The sequence below is a fragment of the Lissotriton helveticus genome, chromosome 3_1 (genome assembly GCF_964261635.1).
Source record: "Lissotriton helveticus chromosome 3_1, aLisHel1.1, whole genome shotgun sequence".
Lineage (NCBI taxonomy): Eukaryota > Metazoa > Chordata > Amphibia > Caudata > Salamandridae > Lissotriton > Lissotriton helveticus.
Genome location: NC_136061.1, coordinates 2,089,035,910 through 2,089,055,144, shown reverse-complemented (window position 1 = coordinate 2,089,055,144; position 19,235 = coordinate 2,089,035,910). Strand labels below are relative to the sequence as shown.

The window sequence follows — 19,235 nt, the reverse complement described above, 5'->3', positions numbered from 1 at the left end:
GTTTTGTTAAATTAAGTATCTGCCTGCACTCTTACCCCTTCTGCCTTCCATTTAAGGTGAAAGAAAAAGCACTAGCTGCTCTCCGTCTTTTTCTGCACATTTACACTCAACAAGTGCGGGCTGGCATTCACTGTGCAGCTTAAAAAGAAACCGTAAGTAAACGGGTAGCTCATTTCATCATATCATAAGTGGGGGAGAGTTGGTTTGGGCGGGGGAGAGTTGGTTTGGGCAGGGGAGAGGGCTTGGCCATTGGGGTAGGAGATGCCCCATATGTGTTCTGTGGTAAGTCCTGTTCGTTGGAGAAGGTGTTATATTAAATAGGTTGAGGAACTGTCTCTGTGAAATATGGGTGTCTCGACACTTTCTCAAGCTCAAGCCTTCTAAACGTGAGTTTATTTCACTTTCTTTATTTGATTCTCCCCTGACTATCCTCTATTTCCCTCCATGGGATTTCCTCTGTTGCATCCTTTACAGTGTAACCTCTACCTTTTACTTTTGAATCATCACTGAATGTTTGCAATCACATTAGAAAATTGGTTCCTGTCTGAAATGTCTAATTGTTTCTTTTGAGGACGATTCTGGTTTCAATCTTTGGATATTTATAGGTTGTAAACAAATAATTAAAGAAATAATAAGAAAAATAATAATAGGTTTAGAGCCTAAAAGTTTTTTTTGAGAATACGCCACCAGAGCTGGTTGCTAAGGCTGCCGACTCTTGATTCCACCTCATGCCTCTTTCTTCCACCGCCCTATACTTCTTTCTTGCTTATCTTGCCCTTGCAGGTTCTTTTTCATCCTTTCATTCTCTCTGCAACCTCTGGCACAAAAATCAAGCACTGGCTGGATGACAGCCATGCGTTGGTATCTAGGTTATATGTTACTTTTTCATCTTTTCTAAAGTCTGGTTTCATTCGGTGGCTGGTATTATCTCTGGGCACAGATAAATATGATCATATCATTATTTTATTCCTAATTACACTGTTCTCTGCATTTTGGTATTCGTTTAAAGTCTAGCCCACTGGACAGAGTATGCCATGCCTTAGCTTAAAGTGGGCTAATAGTCCACCAGTTGCTTATCACTGGTTGGTTTCATGGTCTCTCATGTGCTTGCTTTTTAATCCCTAGCATGGGTGGACTTTCCTTCCTCTTCTCGTATTTGTCCAATCCCTGGAGCATGAATCGATTACTTCTGGCATTCCACTGCTTCCTTTTCAGGCACTACTTGTGTGTGGATGTGTTGTGCAGCAGTCTCCATTGTGCAGTGCTTAATTTGAGCTGGTGGTTTCCGGTGCTCGGCACCAGCACTTGTCCGCATGGTACATATGACAGTCTGCCACATGATGGCGCTGTTGTTTTAAATTCAGAGATTAGCACAACTGTTGCTTATTATTTCAATATACATTATTAATGACAAATACCTGCTGCCAAAATTATTCTTTGAAACTTTGGGGTCCTGAAATTGTCAGAATTCTAACACTTGCAGGAGTGCGACTGATTAGTTATGCTGTTACTGAAATCGACAGCAGCAGTGGGCAATGCAAGCGGAAGTGGCCTGCTGACTGCAGCCCTGGCACATATATATATATATATATATTTTTTTTTATTTTTTTTTGTTGCCACACACTCGTTTACTTGAACGAAAGTAGACGGCACTCAGAGTCGATTTTCGAAGAAGTGGTTTATTGGCAGACACCCTTGCCCCCTCGACAGACGCCTTTCACCGTTAAGGCTTCGTCAGTGTCAACCAGTGATTGTAACAGACGCCATTATATCTCCACCCCTCTCTTGACATAGAAAGAGGACTAACCACGCCAAATTCTTTCAGCGGCCATCTTACAGTGTGTTTCATTTTACAAAAAGAGAATATTAAAATACTGTGTATACACGGAGCATGGTGTCAGTAAAGTGCTTGTGCAGTTAAAAACAACATAGTTTTACCCATAATGCATCACATTTAAATGTCATTGTTACGCATACAGAGTATAGTTAGTTTCCGGGGAAAGAAAAGAACAGGATTATCAATGTCTTTCAATCTCAATGTCGACATATGTATCTCCCCAAGCCCATATCATACATATATTATATTTTAGGGGGCATATGATTGTTTGTCATTATAGGGTACATCATGTCATTACATAGTTTATCATGATCTGTACTAATATTCTGTTTAACATCATCATGTCAATTATTCTCCCCATTTCATTTTCTTATGTAGCTGTATGCGTTTTTTGGTCTCGCCCTGTATGGGCATACTCAACTATTACATGTTCTCTCTTCCTCTGATTTCGCCCTATCTGGGCCTATGTGTCAGTGCAGCTGGTCCATTCGTTTCTAAATGGAATTGGGAGAGAGAGGGAAGTAAGGTATATTGAAATGATATCTTCCTTTCTGCCGTTATGTATCCTATTGGTATGGCCCAGGACCGGTTGTATCTGGGTTTGACGTTCTTCTTACTGATGTAACTTTAAAGGTGCTTCTGTACTTGTTTACTCCAAATGTACCCACAGTTCCTCATCGTTATTTAACTCTCTTGGTTGCATGCTCTGGAGACCAATGATGTATTTTGATTCTAGTACCCTCAACGCTCTTATTTTGTCTCCACCTCGTTCCTTCCTGTCTAGCTGGTCTATGAGGAAGAAGGTCAATAGATCCCTATTGCTATTGTGGTGGGTTTCGAAGTGGCGTGCCACAGGATAACTTTTATCTTTGTTAGTTATGGCACACATGTGCTCCAGGATACGTTTCTTCGCCGGGTTGATAGTACTCCCGATGTATCTCTTGGAGCACGGGCATTCCAGGCAATAAATAACAAATTCCAAATTGCAATTCAGGAATTTAGTGATTTCTCTTGTGGGTCGTGGGTCATTAAGTCTCCCCTCATACTTAGATCGCTTTCTACTGTGCTTGCACGCCTTGCAGTGCATGCAAGGAAAGCCTAGAATGGGTTTCATCTTACATGGTTTCGGGGGGTCCTCAAAATGACTCCTAGTCAGATGGTCACTGAGGGATTGACACCGTCTGTAAGTCACAGATGGCTTCGGGGGTAGCCTATTTTTCATAACTATATCCGTTTTCAGGATATGCCGATTTTTATTGAATATTTGGACCAACTCACTCGATCGCATGTTGTAGCTGGTAATCATCCTCGTCACTACCTCCGACTCAACTTTTTTACTTTTGTTCTTCATGAGGTCCTTTCTATCATTATGGTCTACTCTACTTGCCGCACTTGCTAATAGTGCCTTTTAATAGCCTATCTCTTGGAATCTAACTACAGCTGCATCCCGCGCCTGGGAGAAATCCTTTGGATCTGAACAGTTTCTCTTCAGGCGAAGCAATTCTCCAAAAGGGATATTTCTTATCATGCATTTGGGATGATGGCTCGCCGCATGTAATGCGGTATTGCCCACTGTAGGCTTACGATAGAGTTTCGTCTGTAGAGAACTTCCTGCCACAAAGACCTCCAAGTCGAGGTAGTATACAGATGTGTTGCTGATGGTACTTGTGAATCTCAGATTAAGATCATTGTCATTCAGCCTCGCGACATATTCCTCAGCTGAGGATCTGTCGCCGCGCCAGATGACAAACAGGTCATCAATAGATCTAGTCCAGATCATAATCTGATCCAGCCATTTTTCATTGGTCCCCCCCAGGCCACGTGCTTCTCCCACCAGCCCACGAACAAGTTTGCGTAGCTGGGGGCGAAGCACGTGCCCATAGCAGTCCCCCCTGATCTGTCGGTACGTGATACCTCCAAATAGGAAGATATTATTGTGGAGGCATAACTCCATCATCTCGAGAAGCATGCGGTTATGTTTGTGGTATTTTATGTTTTTCTTGCCGAGAAACCATTTTGCCGCAGAAATCCCCTCTTGGTGCCCTATACAGGTGTATAGATTGGCGACATCTAGGATAATCAGAAGCATGTCTGCCTCCCACTTGATGCCGTCAATTAATCTTAAAAAATCTTGGGTATCCCTGACAAAGGAAGGCAAGTCTCTTACAAAGGGGGCCAGGTAGATGTCAATAAACCTTGATGTGTTCTCCAGGAGGCTTCCTATCGAGGAGACAATAGGTCTCCCCGGAGGATTTTTTATATCCTTATGCACCTTTGGAAGGTGGTAGAAGGTGGGAATTATTGGGTGCTCACAATATAAATATTCAAATTTGTTTTTATTGATCATCCCTTCATCCCTCCACCCCTCTAGTAGTGTATGATGTTCTGTGGTGTATTTTAAAAAGTCTCTCCTGTTAATGATTGAATAACAGTCTTTGTCCTGTAATAGTCTTAGGGCCTCTTGTTTATACTTCATTTTGCTGAAAATCACAATGTTCCCTCCCTTGTCCGAGGGTTTAATTTCGATAGAGATGTCTTCCTTTAGTGCTTTTATGGCCTCCCATTCCATTCGTGAGATGTTCGAGTTCTTTTTCGTCAGTTCTGTGTTTTTAGTTGTCATTTTTTCAAGATCCTGTAGGATAGCATCATCATCAAAAAAATAAAATATATATATATATATATATATATATATATATATATATATATATATATATAACCTACTGGCGGTCGCCAGTAGGTAGTTATAGTTAGGACCTAGTTTCCATAGGAAATCCGCAACATTCTATTGAGAATAACTTTGGCGCCGGTGGACGAATCTTTGCGAATTTCTCAAAGAAGATGGCCTGCTCCGCTCCTTCCCTGAAAGTTTGGGGGGGGGATTCGTCAAGTGGGGGCGGAGATAAAAGGGGGGTCCCAAAACGTGTTTTCCCCATGTTATTTTCCATAGGACGTTTAGACACGGCTACAGCTCGAACGGCTGAATGGATTTATAAGAAATTTGGTAGAAAGGTAGAGTCCGGCTCGCAGATTACGCTTTTCTTTGAATGGTGTAAATCTGTTCAGTAGTTGCTGAGAAAATTAACTTTGAAAAAATATATATTGGGCTACATTGGGCTATATATATATATATATATATATATATATATATATATATATATGTTAGAGCCCAAATTTAGCCCAATGTAGCCCAAAGATGGCCACCAGAGACAAAAAAAAACAAATGTAGCCCAAATATCAGCCAGATGTAGCCCAACTATAGCCCAATGACAGAATGTCCCGGAGTGTTCTAAAGAACAACTAGAACGCTAACAGTCTTACTTATGACAAAAGTATGGCACACCTGAAGTCATCTTGATTGGAATAAAGTGGTAACACTTAATACATTTAATTTGAAAAGGAACAAAATGAGGGGTTTCATTTTGCCATAGAAATTTTATATATATATATATATATATATATATATATACATTCACTGAAAAAACCATAGGTTTTAAACACTTTATAGTTAGGAAGTAGCATTTAAAAAACCTATGAAATTCACTGAAAAAACCATAGGTTTTACACACGTTATAGTTAGGAAATAGCATTTACAAAACCTATGAAATTCACTTAAAAAACCATAGGTTTGACACCAGTTATAGTTAGCTGGAAATTTTACTCGCATAAAACCAATGAAATTCCCACGTTACAGTTAGTTGGACTCACTATAACTTGCGCGTGCAAATCACTGCTGATGACGTCACATATTACATCACTCATGACAAGGTCAGTGACATCAGTCATGACATCACTGATGACACCATCCTTGTGACAGAATGACAGACCTCTTTTCACTGTAATGTAACCCTTGAAACACATATTCAAAAATAGAAACTAAAATTTTCAAAAAAATGGAGATACCCATACCAGTTACAACAACCAATTCAATAATTCCACCATCTATATACACATCCACTCATTGATCAACAGTTCTATATAGTCACTCGTACATATACTCACTCATGATATGTTGTGATACACCTATACATCCTGTTACACACCGACAGTCATCCAAAAGATACTCTCACACATATTCACACATGCAAATAAACTATTGAACATCCATTTATTTGCATATACAGCTATTCACACACAACCACCTTACTTCTATGGAAACTTACACATACTTACTCTCTTAAACAATCACTTATAGAAACACATACTTATCTAAACAGGAACTCTTACAATCTCTTTCTCTCACATATACTCACTTATATACATCAATATTCACATATATTAGATTAAAACATATGTAGTTACTGATAAAGACACTAGTGAGACAGTCATTCACTCACTAACACACAAATATACACACTCTTCCACCCATACAGTCCTGCACATATGCTGTCTTCAAAACACATACAAAGAGAGAGTCAGTCATTCATGCATCTATGTGTTAAGTAATACCCCCACCAAACCATACAAACACTCATACTGATACTAACAAAAACATCTAATAACCCATATACATACACATGTACACCTACTCACCAACCCATGCAACCACTTATACACAAAGTGAAACACTAATACATATATTTAAATATTTAAACATTACTCTCTAATATATGTATTCACTAAGATACACTTAATAAACCAGTTAACCAATCAATTTTTTTTTGTTTAAAAACATCCAAGTAAGACATGTATTCTTCCATCAACTTTTACATATACATGTATAACACATATTTATTTTTTAAAAAGACACACATTCACTGGATAGTGTCATCAGTGATGTCATGAGTGATGTCACTGACCATGTCATGAGTGATGTAATATGTGACATCATCAGCAGTGCATTGCACGCGCAAGTTATAGTGAGTCCAACTAACTATAACGTGGGAATTTCATTGGTTTTATGCGAGTAAAATTTCCAGCTAACTATAACTGGTGTCAAACCTATGGTTTTTTCAGTGAATATATATATATATATATATATATATATATATGGTTTACTTCTCCCCCTAGTGCCAGATGCTCTTGTTACTCTTTTGAAAACTAGTACGTCTCTACCACCCTTCTCTATGATGCCCTTGTGTGCTTTACCCCTGTGTTGCTTTTTCGTGTCTGTGCTTTCCTTCCCAACTCCAAGTTGAGACCTCTTGCGTTCATTCCCCCGTGTTTTTCTGTGTCCGTTTGCTTCATACCACCTGCGACTTCTGTCTTCCTTCTTCCCACTCGTTCCCTCTATGTGGCTTCCCCTGCCTTCACTCCCATGTGTAGGAGAGTAGGGTCTGCTATCCTATGGTCACCCCAAATGTTTACTTTTTGCTTCACTGGTTTATGACTTAATGTGGCTGTGGGCCTGCTAATCAGACCCACAGCCTGCTGTTCTCTCTCTAAATTGTTACCCATGTACTTTAGGTGCATAACGACATTGGAACTGGTTCACCTTATTGGCCCCTGTAACAGTGTACCCAGGTACCCAGGGCATAGGTGCTTCCAAGGCCTACCAGGGGCTGCAGCATGTATTATGCCACCCCTGGCCTGGCCTCCATATTTTGACACAACTGGCTGATCACTCAGCTGGGGTAAGTCGGTGTAACCACCCCTTACTTAGGTGTAGTATGCCTATACTTAACCTAAAATGGACACATATGTTCCTATCAGTCACTCCTATGGAAGGCCTCATCAATCCTGGAGGCAGAGTGCTTGGAAATATGTGAGACGGTGCTCTGGCATGAGCTGAGCCTGTCTGCAGCTTTCGGAACCATGTCCTTTAGCTGTTTCATGATACTGCCATACCATATACTCTTAAGTGCATTATGAACCTCGCGGTTAAATGCTATCTTGGGTTTGGCTTTATCAAAACATGTCGAGTAAGGTGTCATACGAATTGGAATACTACCCCCTCGCCAGTTCTGGCGACGGTGGTAGCATTGCACCCTTCTAGAGGGACACGACATGTACCTAGCCTGAACCCCGGTTAAAGTTAAACAGAGCCTCCGTGTTGGACTGGGCCCTTCTGGCAGGCCCACCCCTGAAGTTGTGCTCGTTATATGTGACCTGGGGATGGTGATTCCCCCTCTGAGTGCGTGTAGATGAGAGATGCCTGCCCTCCCATAGGACTGCATGGGGAATGGGTGTGTCCCTGATAGTTCCTGGTGCGTGGGGGGGTACAGGCTCGAGTCTGGTATGTATGGACTCGTGCGATTGAATGCTGCAAGATGATGTATGCGACGTGTGTGTGCGGTGTGTGTGTGTGCAGTAAGTATGCTGGCGTGTGATTGGCTGAAGTGAGGGAAGGGCTGTGCCTGTATCCTGTATGGGTCTGGGCTGTCCCCCACAATGCTGGCTCCACCCACCTGGGGTGCGTCTGGTGTCCTAGCCTGGCCAGTAACAAGAAATTCCTTATAACCAGTTCTAGCTGGTTCTCATCCTGCCTGCCCCTTTTTAGACAAAGGGGTCTCCTGTATAAAAGGAGGGTGTGCCCTTTTCTCTCTCTCTTTCCTGCTGGTCCTGACTGACTCCTGCCAGGGGCATGCTGCTGCTTGGGGCTCAGGGGAAAGGCTTGCCTCCCTGAGCCCTGCCCTACCCCTGAACCACTGCTGTCCTGGACCCTACCAAGACTCTGCTGATTTTTGAGACCCTAGCGCCTGGAGGCACTCTATTCCCCCTTTCTGGCTGTCCTAGCGCCCGGGGGCGCCTCATCTATGCTTCCAGCGCTTGGGAGCGCTTCCCCGTGGTCCTAGCGCCTCGAGGCGCTGCCTGCATCCTCCTAGCGCTGGGCGCTCTCCATTCGTCTTGCCAGTGCCCCCCCGGCCTTTTCCCGTTCGTGGGAGGGGGCCCAAGCCCCCAGCGAGTGCCTACCTCGCTTGCCCCCGCCCTCGTTCTATTTATCGAGGGTGCCTGGCCGCGCTCTGATAGGCTGCTGGCCCGATGACGTCTCCCTGGGCCGCGCTCTGATTGGCCGGCGACCCAGGGAGCTGTAGAGGCGGAGGGGAGAGCCGAGCATGCAGGGAGCGGCGGGAGCCTACTCCGCGCCCCTGCGTCCCCCAGAAGAAGTGCCGCTTCCCCCCCCCGGGGCCCCCCAGGAGCGAGAGGGAGCCCCGGAGAGCGAGGAGAGACCGGCGCGACCAACAGCCGGTGAGTGCTGCCGGAGGGGAGGCGGGGCTTCGGGGCACATTGTCGGTGCATGTGCTTGAAGGCCCGCGGGGCCCCCAGTGATGCCGGGTCCCCCAAGGGGGGGCCCCGCCAGCCAGTAGCTTCGTCCCTGGGCCCCGCGAGGCTTCGTCACAGCCCATGGGGCCCCCAGTGATGCCGGGTCCCCCGAGAGGGACCCCGCCTGCCCTGCCTTGACCCCTGAGCCCCGAGAGGCTCCACCTCTGGTCTGAGTCCCGAGAGGCTCCTTCTATAATTTATCTCCCGAGCCTCGAGGCAGCTCCACCGCGACCTTGCCCCCTGAGCCCCGAGAGGCTCCAGCTCTATTCCCTGAGCCCCGAGGAGGCTCCACCATGTGTCCCTGGCCCTCCGAGCCCTGCGAGGCTCCGCCCAGTTATTCCCGAGCCCGAGAGGCTCCACCGTTTGGCGCCTTTTCCTTCAGAGCCTGCGAGGCTCCCACAATGGCCCCATCCATGATCTACAGCTGCCCAGCACTTCGTGGGCAGCTGCCCCGTTTAGGTATTGTTGGCTACCTGCAGCCTGCCCTGAACATTGTGACATTGCCTGCTGGAAGTATTGATTAATGTTAATTGTGACTCTGAGAGTATTACGTGTTGCCTTCTGATGACGCCTCTAGTGTGTTAGGTACTTTGTCATTCCTTCCCTCCTGTATAACCTTGCCTCATGTATGTTGATACTGGTTAGAGTGAGTTCTATTGCTAGTCCTATGAAACCCCGGGGCGTGACGTATTCTAATGCTAAGCTCCTGGTGATTATGTGTTCTAGTACTAGTTCGAGGAAACTCCCAGTTGTTATATGTTCTAAATGCCACCTCCATCATGTGCATATCCCTGGCAGTGGTCCCATGGCCCTGTCCTGTATAGTTTCCCTTGTAAATCCTGCCGTGACTCTGGCACCCTGTAAGGTATGTGTTCCTATGTGTCCTTTTTAATACAAAAGCTATTTTTCATATATATCTTGTGTGGAGTCCTTTTGTGGGGGGCCCGGAAGGTTGTTGCTGGGGGGTGCGTGCGCAAATGCTTTACACATGACCTCCGAGATAGGCCTGACTGCTCGTGCCAAGCTACCGAGGGGGTGAGCAGGGGTTGTCTTGGTGGGTGACTTCCCTACCCTAACTGGAAATGGTGATTTCTGCCTGGCCTTGGCACAAGCCTCGGCCAACCAGGGATCTCATTTCTAACACTCAGCATCACAAAATGGATGCTGCCACCACAGAAAAGTCTGACCTCCTGCTGCTGGGAGTCCTTCTAGCGAGGGCAGCTTGGACAAAGGGTTTCCTGCCTGGGGAGGTGCTAGCACCACCCCAGACAGGATTTTGTGTATTGGGTAGGACAGGGCTGAATAGAATCAGACATGCCTGGGGCACACAAGGTGTCCCTGTGCATAGGCCAGTTCAAACCGGTGCTGGGGCTTTCCAGCCCCAGTCCTGGCGCGAAACTGGACAAAGGAAAGGGGGTGTAACCACCCCCCTTCCTGGTTCCACCCACAGGAGGGACCTAGTAGGTGATCCGGCCCCCCAGATTCGAATAAGAGTGGGAGCTGTGTTCTGAGACTTCAGATCATCCTGAATCAACTTGAAACTAAGAAGATGACTGGACTTCGACATTCTGCTGCACAGAAGACTGAAGAGCATCTCCCTTGTGGCTTAGGAGTGGCCACCCTGTGAACACAGGCACCATCCAGCAACTCGACGTCTGCTTTGCCGCCGCCTCCTGCCGGAGCCCGAGCCCAGAGCCTGACAAGACCCAGACTCCCAGACTTCTCACAGCCCGATCCACAGTCCCTGCAAAGAAGGGACCCGTGGAGGCACCGAGAGACGTGGGACCGGACCTCTTGAAAGACCCCCGAGAAGCTGACTGCGCAGCACCTGAGGCACCCTCGACGCTGTGCTTTGGGGTTGAGAAGCCCCAACCTCGAGCAGCCCTTGCACCAAAGATCAGCCCCCCAGCATCTCCACGATCTGCGTGGGGCCCTTTTGCACCGTGCCACTCGACGCGCTATCCCGGCCACTTGCCACGTGGCTAGCGGCCATCTTGGCGACGAAAACGACGAACTACACCGCTGGTCTGGTTGCTCCAGATTGGCCCTTGCTCCCCTGAAAAGCAGCACCCGCTCTGACCTTGCTGGTCCGAGTGAGAAGCTTGAATCACTTCCTGCGTGGCTTGCTTTAGCCAAGGCCTGTTTGCTCCAATCAAGTTGCCGACACCGCCATCAGCGAGAGCCTACGTGGGACAGCTCGTGACCGACTCCTGGACGTCCTTGACCTCTTCGTATCCACGTGGCTGCAGAGACAATCTTCACGACATCACCTGTTTGCACCAGACATCGCCTGGTTCCTTCCTGGTTCCACGGTAGTCACTGGCTAGTGACTTTGAACATTGTCCCCTCTGCTTTCAGGTCTTCACCTCTTCAGATCCACCCTTGGATCCACCGGAACTCTTCACATCGAGCCGCCTGCAGCATCTTCAGCTCCAAGCACCATCGACCTGCGTGACGAAACCCGACACTACTTCGACCCTGTGCACCCGCTTCCTGTGGGTGAGGTAACTCAGCAACGCCGGTGTTCCCACACTGGTATACACCTCTAGTGTCTGTGTCTAAGGTTTCATCCTTCTAGGTCACTCGGAAGGTTCCTTAATAACTAACTTTGTAACTTTTACGCACCATTGACATTCCATTGGTAAAGCGTGCACTTTCCGCACTGCACCCGAGTCCCGCGGGCCTTTCCCGACTTCTTCACTGCTAGTCCCAAACAGCTCCAACGATTCCCCAGGCCCTAGGCCACTTCACTTTCCCCATAGTGGTTCTTATACCACTATTTTAGTATATGGTTTAGGTGGCCCCTAGGGCTCATCCATAATTGTGCAACTTTTGTGTATTTAAACTGTGTTTTGTTTTAACGCATTTGCTTCTGTGCTCATAAAGAGTATCAGGGTTATTTGTAGAAATAAATCTATATATATTTTCAATATATATGTGTGTGGTGTCCTTTCATTTGCTATTCAAGGGATTGTGTATGGTAAAACAGCTTGCTTCACATGCCTTTACAGAGTTTAGCCTAAGACTGCTTAGTCCATGCTACCCCTAGGATAGCTTGTCTATAAGGTTGACTTTACAACCTGCACCATAAGGGTTGCTTGGCATGGTACAAGGTGATCACTAGAACTAGTGAGCGTCATATACCAGGCCAACTTCTCACACCATGTTGCTTCGTCCCACTGTTGCTTTCTCGGCCCTCCGTGATTCTGTCCACGCACGAGCAACTTTTTTTCTTTTTGCTTACCAATCCAATTTGGATCGGCAAACAAAAAAGAAAAAAGCGCTCTCTACGTTTTGCAGGAGCGTGCAAGCTTTGAGGTGCACCTACACAAAATGACGTGTCCAGTCACGTCATAGGCTTTTATTTTCTTTGTTTAAAAGCCATGCAGCACAGCATCGGTGATACCATACAGCAAGGCTAGAACTATTGGTTTTGCCAGTGCTTGTTTAAAATATGCCAACTCGATTTTTTTTTTTCTTCTTTCTTTTAAGTGCTGGTCTGCCATCTCCCAAAATGTCTGGCTTAGATATCTACTGAGACACTTGGAAAATAATTTGACCTTAAATTCCCAAATTGGACTGTACCAAACTTCCGGTCAAACCCTTACTTCAGCAGCCCATTAACTATGGATGCCCTTGCCCTTCTAGTCATGATGTTCGTGATGCTTTGAAAACATAAGTATTTTCAACTTAAACTTTCCAACTGTTTGTGTTTTTATTGTGAATATTAATCTTTGTTATTGTCATTTGTCTGGTCTTATTATTATTATTTTTTGCCTTTCATTTACCTTTATTTGTATTTTCTGATTAGTTCTTTGTACTTGGATTTTTGAGTTGCAATATTATAAAACTGTATTTCATTTTTCAGGGAATTGCTCTGCTACCCTTTGGAGCTTGGTATTTCACTTTGATCAACTAAGATAAATTACTAGACAAAAATGAGTTTCCGTTCCTCGGCTAGAGGCTGTCCATGCTGGATTAGAAAACTGGCCTATGTATCAAACTGCTAGAAAGAATCTTTGGAGGTCATTGTCCGAAGTGACTGGAAGGTCGTTGCAGATAGATGCAGCAGTAGGGATTCTACATTGGTTTCCGCATACCCCTAAAAATAAGATCTATAGTAAATTCATTGATTTGGGGTTGCTCTTGGCCAAACGAGAAATCACCAGACACTGGAAGGCGCGAGCTGGTCCAACAGGCACTAAGTGGCGCAATGAACTTCTTAAGTGGGCGGGGAGCGAGAGCACGTTGAGATACCTGCAGGCGAGACGGCGACGAGATGAGCGAGCTCTGGAGACGGCGCAAGCATGGGAGACGTTGGTGCAGGCCCTGCGCGACCATAACACACATACTGATTCAGATAGTGCCGATGAGGAACAGCCTAGATCCCAATAACGTACTATTGGTGAGATGTACCCAATACGGAGAACTAAGTCTCTTATCACATACTATTAGACCACACGCTGTACTGCCGATGACGAGAGGGGTGGAGGGAGGGGGATAGAGGAAGGGGGCGCCATTCGTCTCCACCATGTACTAGACTGCTATACCATCGAGGCTGACAACTCACTCCTCTGGGGGGATGGAACTGGTTCAAGGGGGGGTGGATGTTTCTTTTTGGGTTGTTTAGAAAAGCAGAAGAACCATATTTTACACCTGTTACACCCTGCCAGGACGGGGGGATATTCATTGTAAATTAAAGGCACACGCCGCCCAACCCCCGGGTTGTGGGCTGAATGGCCGTGTATAGAGATTATACCACTACCGTCGACGTTACTTTGGATCAGATAATAGGTGCCAATAATGTGATTATAACTGTTTCCTGCAATAAAAACATATTTACAAAAAAAAAAAAAAAAAAAAAAAAAAAAAAAAAAGAATCTTTGGAGGTCAGCAGTGCCTCCTTCAGGGTAGGAGGTGAATTCAGGTTAGACCTTGAAGCAGCAAATGTAACCTGCGCTCCACCCCTCAGCCAGGCTAGGCTTGGTAGAAAAAGTGAGTCCGAGATTGTGATGGTCCCCGATTTATGACAGTGTCACGGCTAGGTGTCTGTTTTTCCTGTTGCTGAGATCAGGAGTATCATCGCCTTTTGATGCAGCACTTTGTGTGGTAAAAGGTGCGTTTGAGTTACACAGGCTGTTGAGTTATTGTCACTTGTGGGACAGGATGAAGCCTACAGGTTTGAGTAGAGGTGTCCTGAGTTGTTATCGCTCGCGGGACAGGGCGAGGACTACAGGTTTGAGCTGAGAGGAGAAGAGTCCTGAGTTGTTGTTGTTGTCACTTGTGGGACAGCATGAGGACTGCAGTTCTGACCTGAGATTAGAAGTTTCCTGAGTAGTTACTGCTTTCGGGACAGGATGAGGCCTACAGGTTTGAGCTGAGGGTAGAGCTGAGGGTAGAAGAGTTGCTGTTGCTTGTGGGACAGGATGAAGCCTACAGGTTGAGCCGAGGGTAGAGGTGTCCCGAGTTGTTGCCGCTTGCGGGACAGGGTGAGGACTACAGGTTTGTCCTGATGGTAAAAGAGTCCTGAGTTGTCTCTTGTGGGACAGGAGGAGGACTGACCTGAGAGTAAAAGTGTCCTTGTAAATTATGGGGGTCATTATATGGGCTTGAGAAGTCCTGCTGCCTGTGGGTGCATTACTGATTGGCATGGGACGGGGTTGTACCAAGTCTGTGACTGGGAGGGAGATGTCTGCAAAAGTCTCAGTTTCTCTTAGGTGACCCCTGCTTGATTGAATAGCAAGCCGACTCTCGTTTCTGCCAGAGTCCTTGGTATCCCACCTATGGCAGGATACGAATGCAGGAATGTGCCTAGGGCGGGACCCCAGGAGCACACCGTGGGTGTGTGGGGTGTCCTTGATGGGGATAGGAGGCAGACTTGGTGTTGTGCCAGACAGCACGAGTCTTCTCGTCTTTCTGTATTCTTCCTGCTTCAGGTGGGAGGCAGGTGTGTGCTGATGGGATGGTTGAGGAGTCAGTATGTGTGTGGATTGACTCTAATGCTGGGGGGGCAGGTGGGGTGGGCACAGGTATCAAGTGTACACATATCGGGTGTGTACAGCTGTCGGACGGCTCTGCTAACAGGATACCATGTACGCAGCCCTTACTCCTTTTACATTTGTTACCAGCCGCTACCAGGTGATTTCAATTAGGCTGAGTCAGTTGAAGAATATGAAGACTACAATTCCCAGAATTCCCTGAACTGATAAAGTATTAAGGGATTGGAACGTGATGTTTCACAAAGCTGCCAACTTCACATGTGTCTCCTTCGTCCAGTAAGTACTGTGTTAGCAAAGAGTGCTGCATCCTAAGATCTACAAGGCTGTGCTTCTAAAGGGGTGTTAAACTACAAGTCCTAGAGAGCAGGGCGCAGGACACAGTTTCCAGAATGCAAAGCGAAAACATGTGAGATACTAATGAACTGAACTGGGGAAATAGATAGATCTGCAAACAGTCACAGGCTGGACTAAGTTAATTAGATGCTGGTGAAAAACAGAAAAAAAGTAATGCAAAATAGCGCAAGAAGCACCAACTCTGAAATGGGTTCACGTGCAGATAAGAGATGACGAAAGGGAAGGCCATTCTTCCGCAAAGGCGGCTTCCTTCTCTCGTCGACACCCTCCCCCCACCACTGAATCTTTCTCTCCAGCAGGAGCGAATTTGAAAGTGAAAGAATAAAGGCAGCTCGTTAGGAGCGACAGCACCCCTCGCCCCCGCCCTCAAACCCCTAATCCAGAGTGGAGACATCAGTGATATAAAGTAAGTTCCACGTGCCTCAAAATGTTTTGGAAGCCCGTGCATCATCACTTTAGTAGGAATAACTGAAGTTTGTTCTCTTTTCGACATTAAGGCGCCCGCTACCCAATAAATGTGTATTCGTAGAGACAGGTTGTAAGGTAGACTCGCTCCGCCCCCCTGTTGTAGAAGAGAGCAGCTAGGTACTTTTAAAGGGAACCAGCGGGTCAGGTTACACGAGCAGCGCCGCCCCCTTGGGCCTCCCAGACAGAGGTGATGCAGACAGGTTACAGGCAGCAGTGCGCCCCCCTTTTCTGTACCCTGGGAAGAAACGGGCATTATTCAGAAGCCGAGAGAGTTGCAGACTCACCCTAGACAGTGGCGGGCGTCGATGTTCCGCTCTTCCCGGAGGTCAGGATCCCCTCGATTTGCCTCCAATCCCTGGGGGGTCGGGTCCTCTATCCCCAAGTAGAGAAGAAATCAGCTGGGGTTCCAGTCACCGGTTCGGTTGACTCCTCTGACTTAGCTCGTCTTCCCTTTTTGTTTTCTTCCTCTTTTCTCTCCTCCTCTCTGTTTTATCCACTCCCCCTTATCTTCTGCTCTCCCCTACAAAAATTACCCTCTTTTCCTCTCTCCAGCTTCCTTCCTGCGCTGATCCACTCTTTTGCCTCTCCAAGTCCCTCCCTCGGTCTGCTCCTGTCTTCCTTCCTTGCCTCCTCACGCACTCTTTTCCTTCTCCTTCCTCTTCTTCTGTCTCTCCCCTCCTCCTCCGTAATGTCCCTCCCCCTCTTAACCTTCCTGTTTCTTCCCCCCGCCTATCTCGCCCACTCTCTCCTCTTTCGCCCGGTGCCCCTTCCCTCTGTAATCTGTCTGTAATATCCGTCTTCTCCTTCCTTCCTCTGTTTCACTGCCTGTTTATCTGCACTTCTCCTCCCCTTTCTTCGCTTCCTGCTGTCATATCCCTCCCCGTCCGCCTCATCCTCTCTACCCCTCTCCTAGCGCCTTTCTACATTCTTCTCTGCAAAGTGACCCTTTTCTCTCACCCGCAGCCCCCTACAACGCTCCTGCCTCTCCCCTCACCCACTGTCTTCCTACTCCTCCCTCTTATCTTTCAGTCACGTCCCTCCCTCTGCCTCAACCCTCTTCTCTCCACCTATCTCTCACACTCTCCCACTCTGCAGCCCTCCCCCTCCCCTGTGATGTCCTCTCCTCAGTGTCTACCAGCCTCTCGTTTTCAGTCTCTCCCTCTCCCCCACTGTCTTTCCCCTCCCTCTGCCCGTCTCTCCCTTCCCCCGTTCCTGCCTGCCCTTCCTTCTGTGTGTCACCGTCTCCACCTTCCCCTTGTAATGTTTCTCTCTCTACCCCTCCTCCAGCCACCCTATCTCCCCCGCCCCCCCTCTCTGTAGCAGGAAGGAAGAAGGGAATGAGGCAGAGCTGACGTGAAGCGATGCAAAGCAGCCCCCCTCCCCGCAGCCCACGAGAGGGAGAGGAACACACAGAGGACACTCGCCTCCCCCGAGCAGGCTTTTATCTCTCTCTTTTGTTTTCTCGCTTCCCCCCATCCTCCCCCAGCCAAAGCTCAAGTTTTCTTTTCTCTTTCTTTTAAAGGACCGGGTTTTTTTCTCTCTCTTTTGAAACTCCCACTACGGGACTTGAACAACGCGACGGGGGGTGAGGGCGTATTTATACTTTATTTTCTTCTCATTTTCCCTTCCCCTTTTTTACCTCACTTCCTTTATCAGTTTTTTTTTCAATGTTTGCTAGGAAGCTCTCATTTGAAAACCAAGTCACGACTTTTTTTTCTTCTGTCATTTTTATCAGTTAAAAAAGGGCGAGGCTGTTGGTTGCAGTGTTTGTGTGTTTCAGGGACGGTTCTGGGAAAACACTTTTAAGAAAGCTGTTATCGTGCAGGGCTTCAGCTCCTGCTAAGAGACCAGGGCTGCAACTTTTCGTGACTACTTGGAGCCCCACCTCTCCTCCAGCTTTAGGAATCAGAAACAATAGTTTGGTGTTTGGGGAGAAGGCTGTATCAGCCCCCCTGCCTGGCACTTCCAAGGGGAAATAAAGTCACCCTTTTACAGGAATACGGCTTTTGGTTGTGATGTGACAAACAAGCACACAGGTGTGTGTGTGTATGTGTATGTATATGTATATGTATATATATATATATATATATATATATATATATATATATATATATATATATTTCTCTCGCAGAATTGTGAAAAATAGGCAGTGGGTTTCCCTTTTGTGTTTCCAATGTACTAACGCAACTAAATATACCTTAACCTATATTGTAAACATAAATTGTATTTTAGCTGATTGGAAATGAGCAATTTAAAACTGTAATTTCTCTATTGAACATAACTCAGGAACTTGTATTATCGTAAGTTGCTATACTTTTATAGAGAAATCTAATTTATTTTGTATGGCTCATTAGCTGAAACAATTAAAAATACAATGGGAAAAACATCAGACTACCTGGTACAGTCATGGCCAGTAAACTGAAACTTTGGTTAGGATTTGCAGACTGTCGTTATAGGTGATACCACTCAGTAGAAACGGCAAATTATTTTAAGCATGACATCGATTTACAAGTGTTCCTAATAGATGCTATGATTTAATTCCCCCTTCAAAAACATTTCCAAATTATCATGCCATCCAGTAGCTTTGTTTCGTTTCTAATTACGCTTCCGTTCGAAGACACCTATTTCTTTTTGTCCATACACATTTAGGATTTGTCCACTTCCTTGCTAAGCAACCAGTCTACTCCTTGTCACCAGAGACAGTTTTATTGTTCTTTACGTCCATCTAACTACATACTGCATTCTGGGAGTTGTAGTCTTGATTCATTTAGGTGACCCCATTGTACTGACACGCCTGAACATCAATGAGTTATGAAAAGGAAATCCCAGGTATTCTATGGCTTGGAATCATCTGGTAAAGATGCAATTGACTTCAATTAAAGAGAACATTCGTTGCCAAGTTGTAGTTGTCCTTCACGTGTAAATGTAGACACAGTATTGGGTGATGTTTTCTCATCTGTAGACATACTTGTTTACAAACATAAGCGTCAGTGTATATTAGAATACTGAGTAGCAAGATGGCTGCACAGCACACATGGTCATTTCTAACTCCATTTTAGCCCCCTTTACTTCATTGCCATTTTCACAACATGACTTGAATAAAATGATACTGTGTTCCTTATCTGTTACACACTCTGGCCACGCCCTCTTTTTCCACACAACTAGAATTTGTTTTAAGCTAGTCAGTGAGAATATGTTTAAATAAGTTCCTCTCCAGCCCTTTACACCACTCAGTTTTGATTTACTTCCCTTAAACACACAACCACAGCAACCGGAGGCACACACACACTACCAATAGATTCTTCTAGGAACCTTGATTCCATGTAAGAGGTTGCTCCACCATCCACGCCACCCAGGAGTCCTCAGAATGTTAACAA

The 19,235-nt window shown here is 46.1% G+C and overlaps 1 protein-coding gene across 1 annotated transcript in view; it reads right to left on the bottom strand.

The window, feature by feature from the left end:
- The window catches only part of ZNF710 (zinc finger protein 710), a 194,076-nt gene extending 176,959 nt beyond the window's left edge, over positions 1-17,117 (bottom strand). The window contains exon 1 of the mRNA XM_078683242.1: positions 16,143-17,117. The gene's annotated coding sequence lies outside the window, so the exon portion shown is untranslated. The remainder of the gene's footprint in view (positions 1-16,142) is intronic.
- Between the last annotated feature and the right edge of the window lie 2,118 nt (positions 17,118-19,235).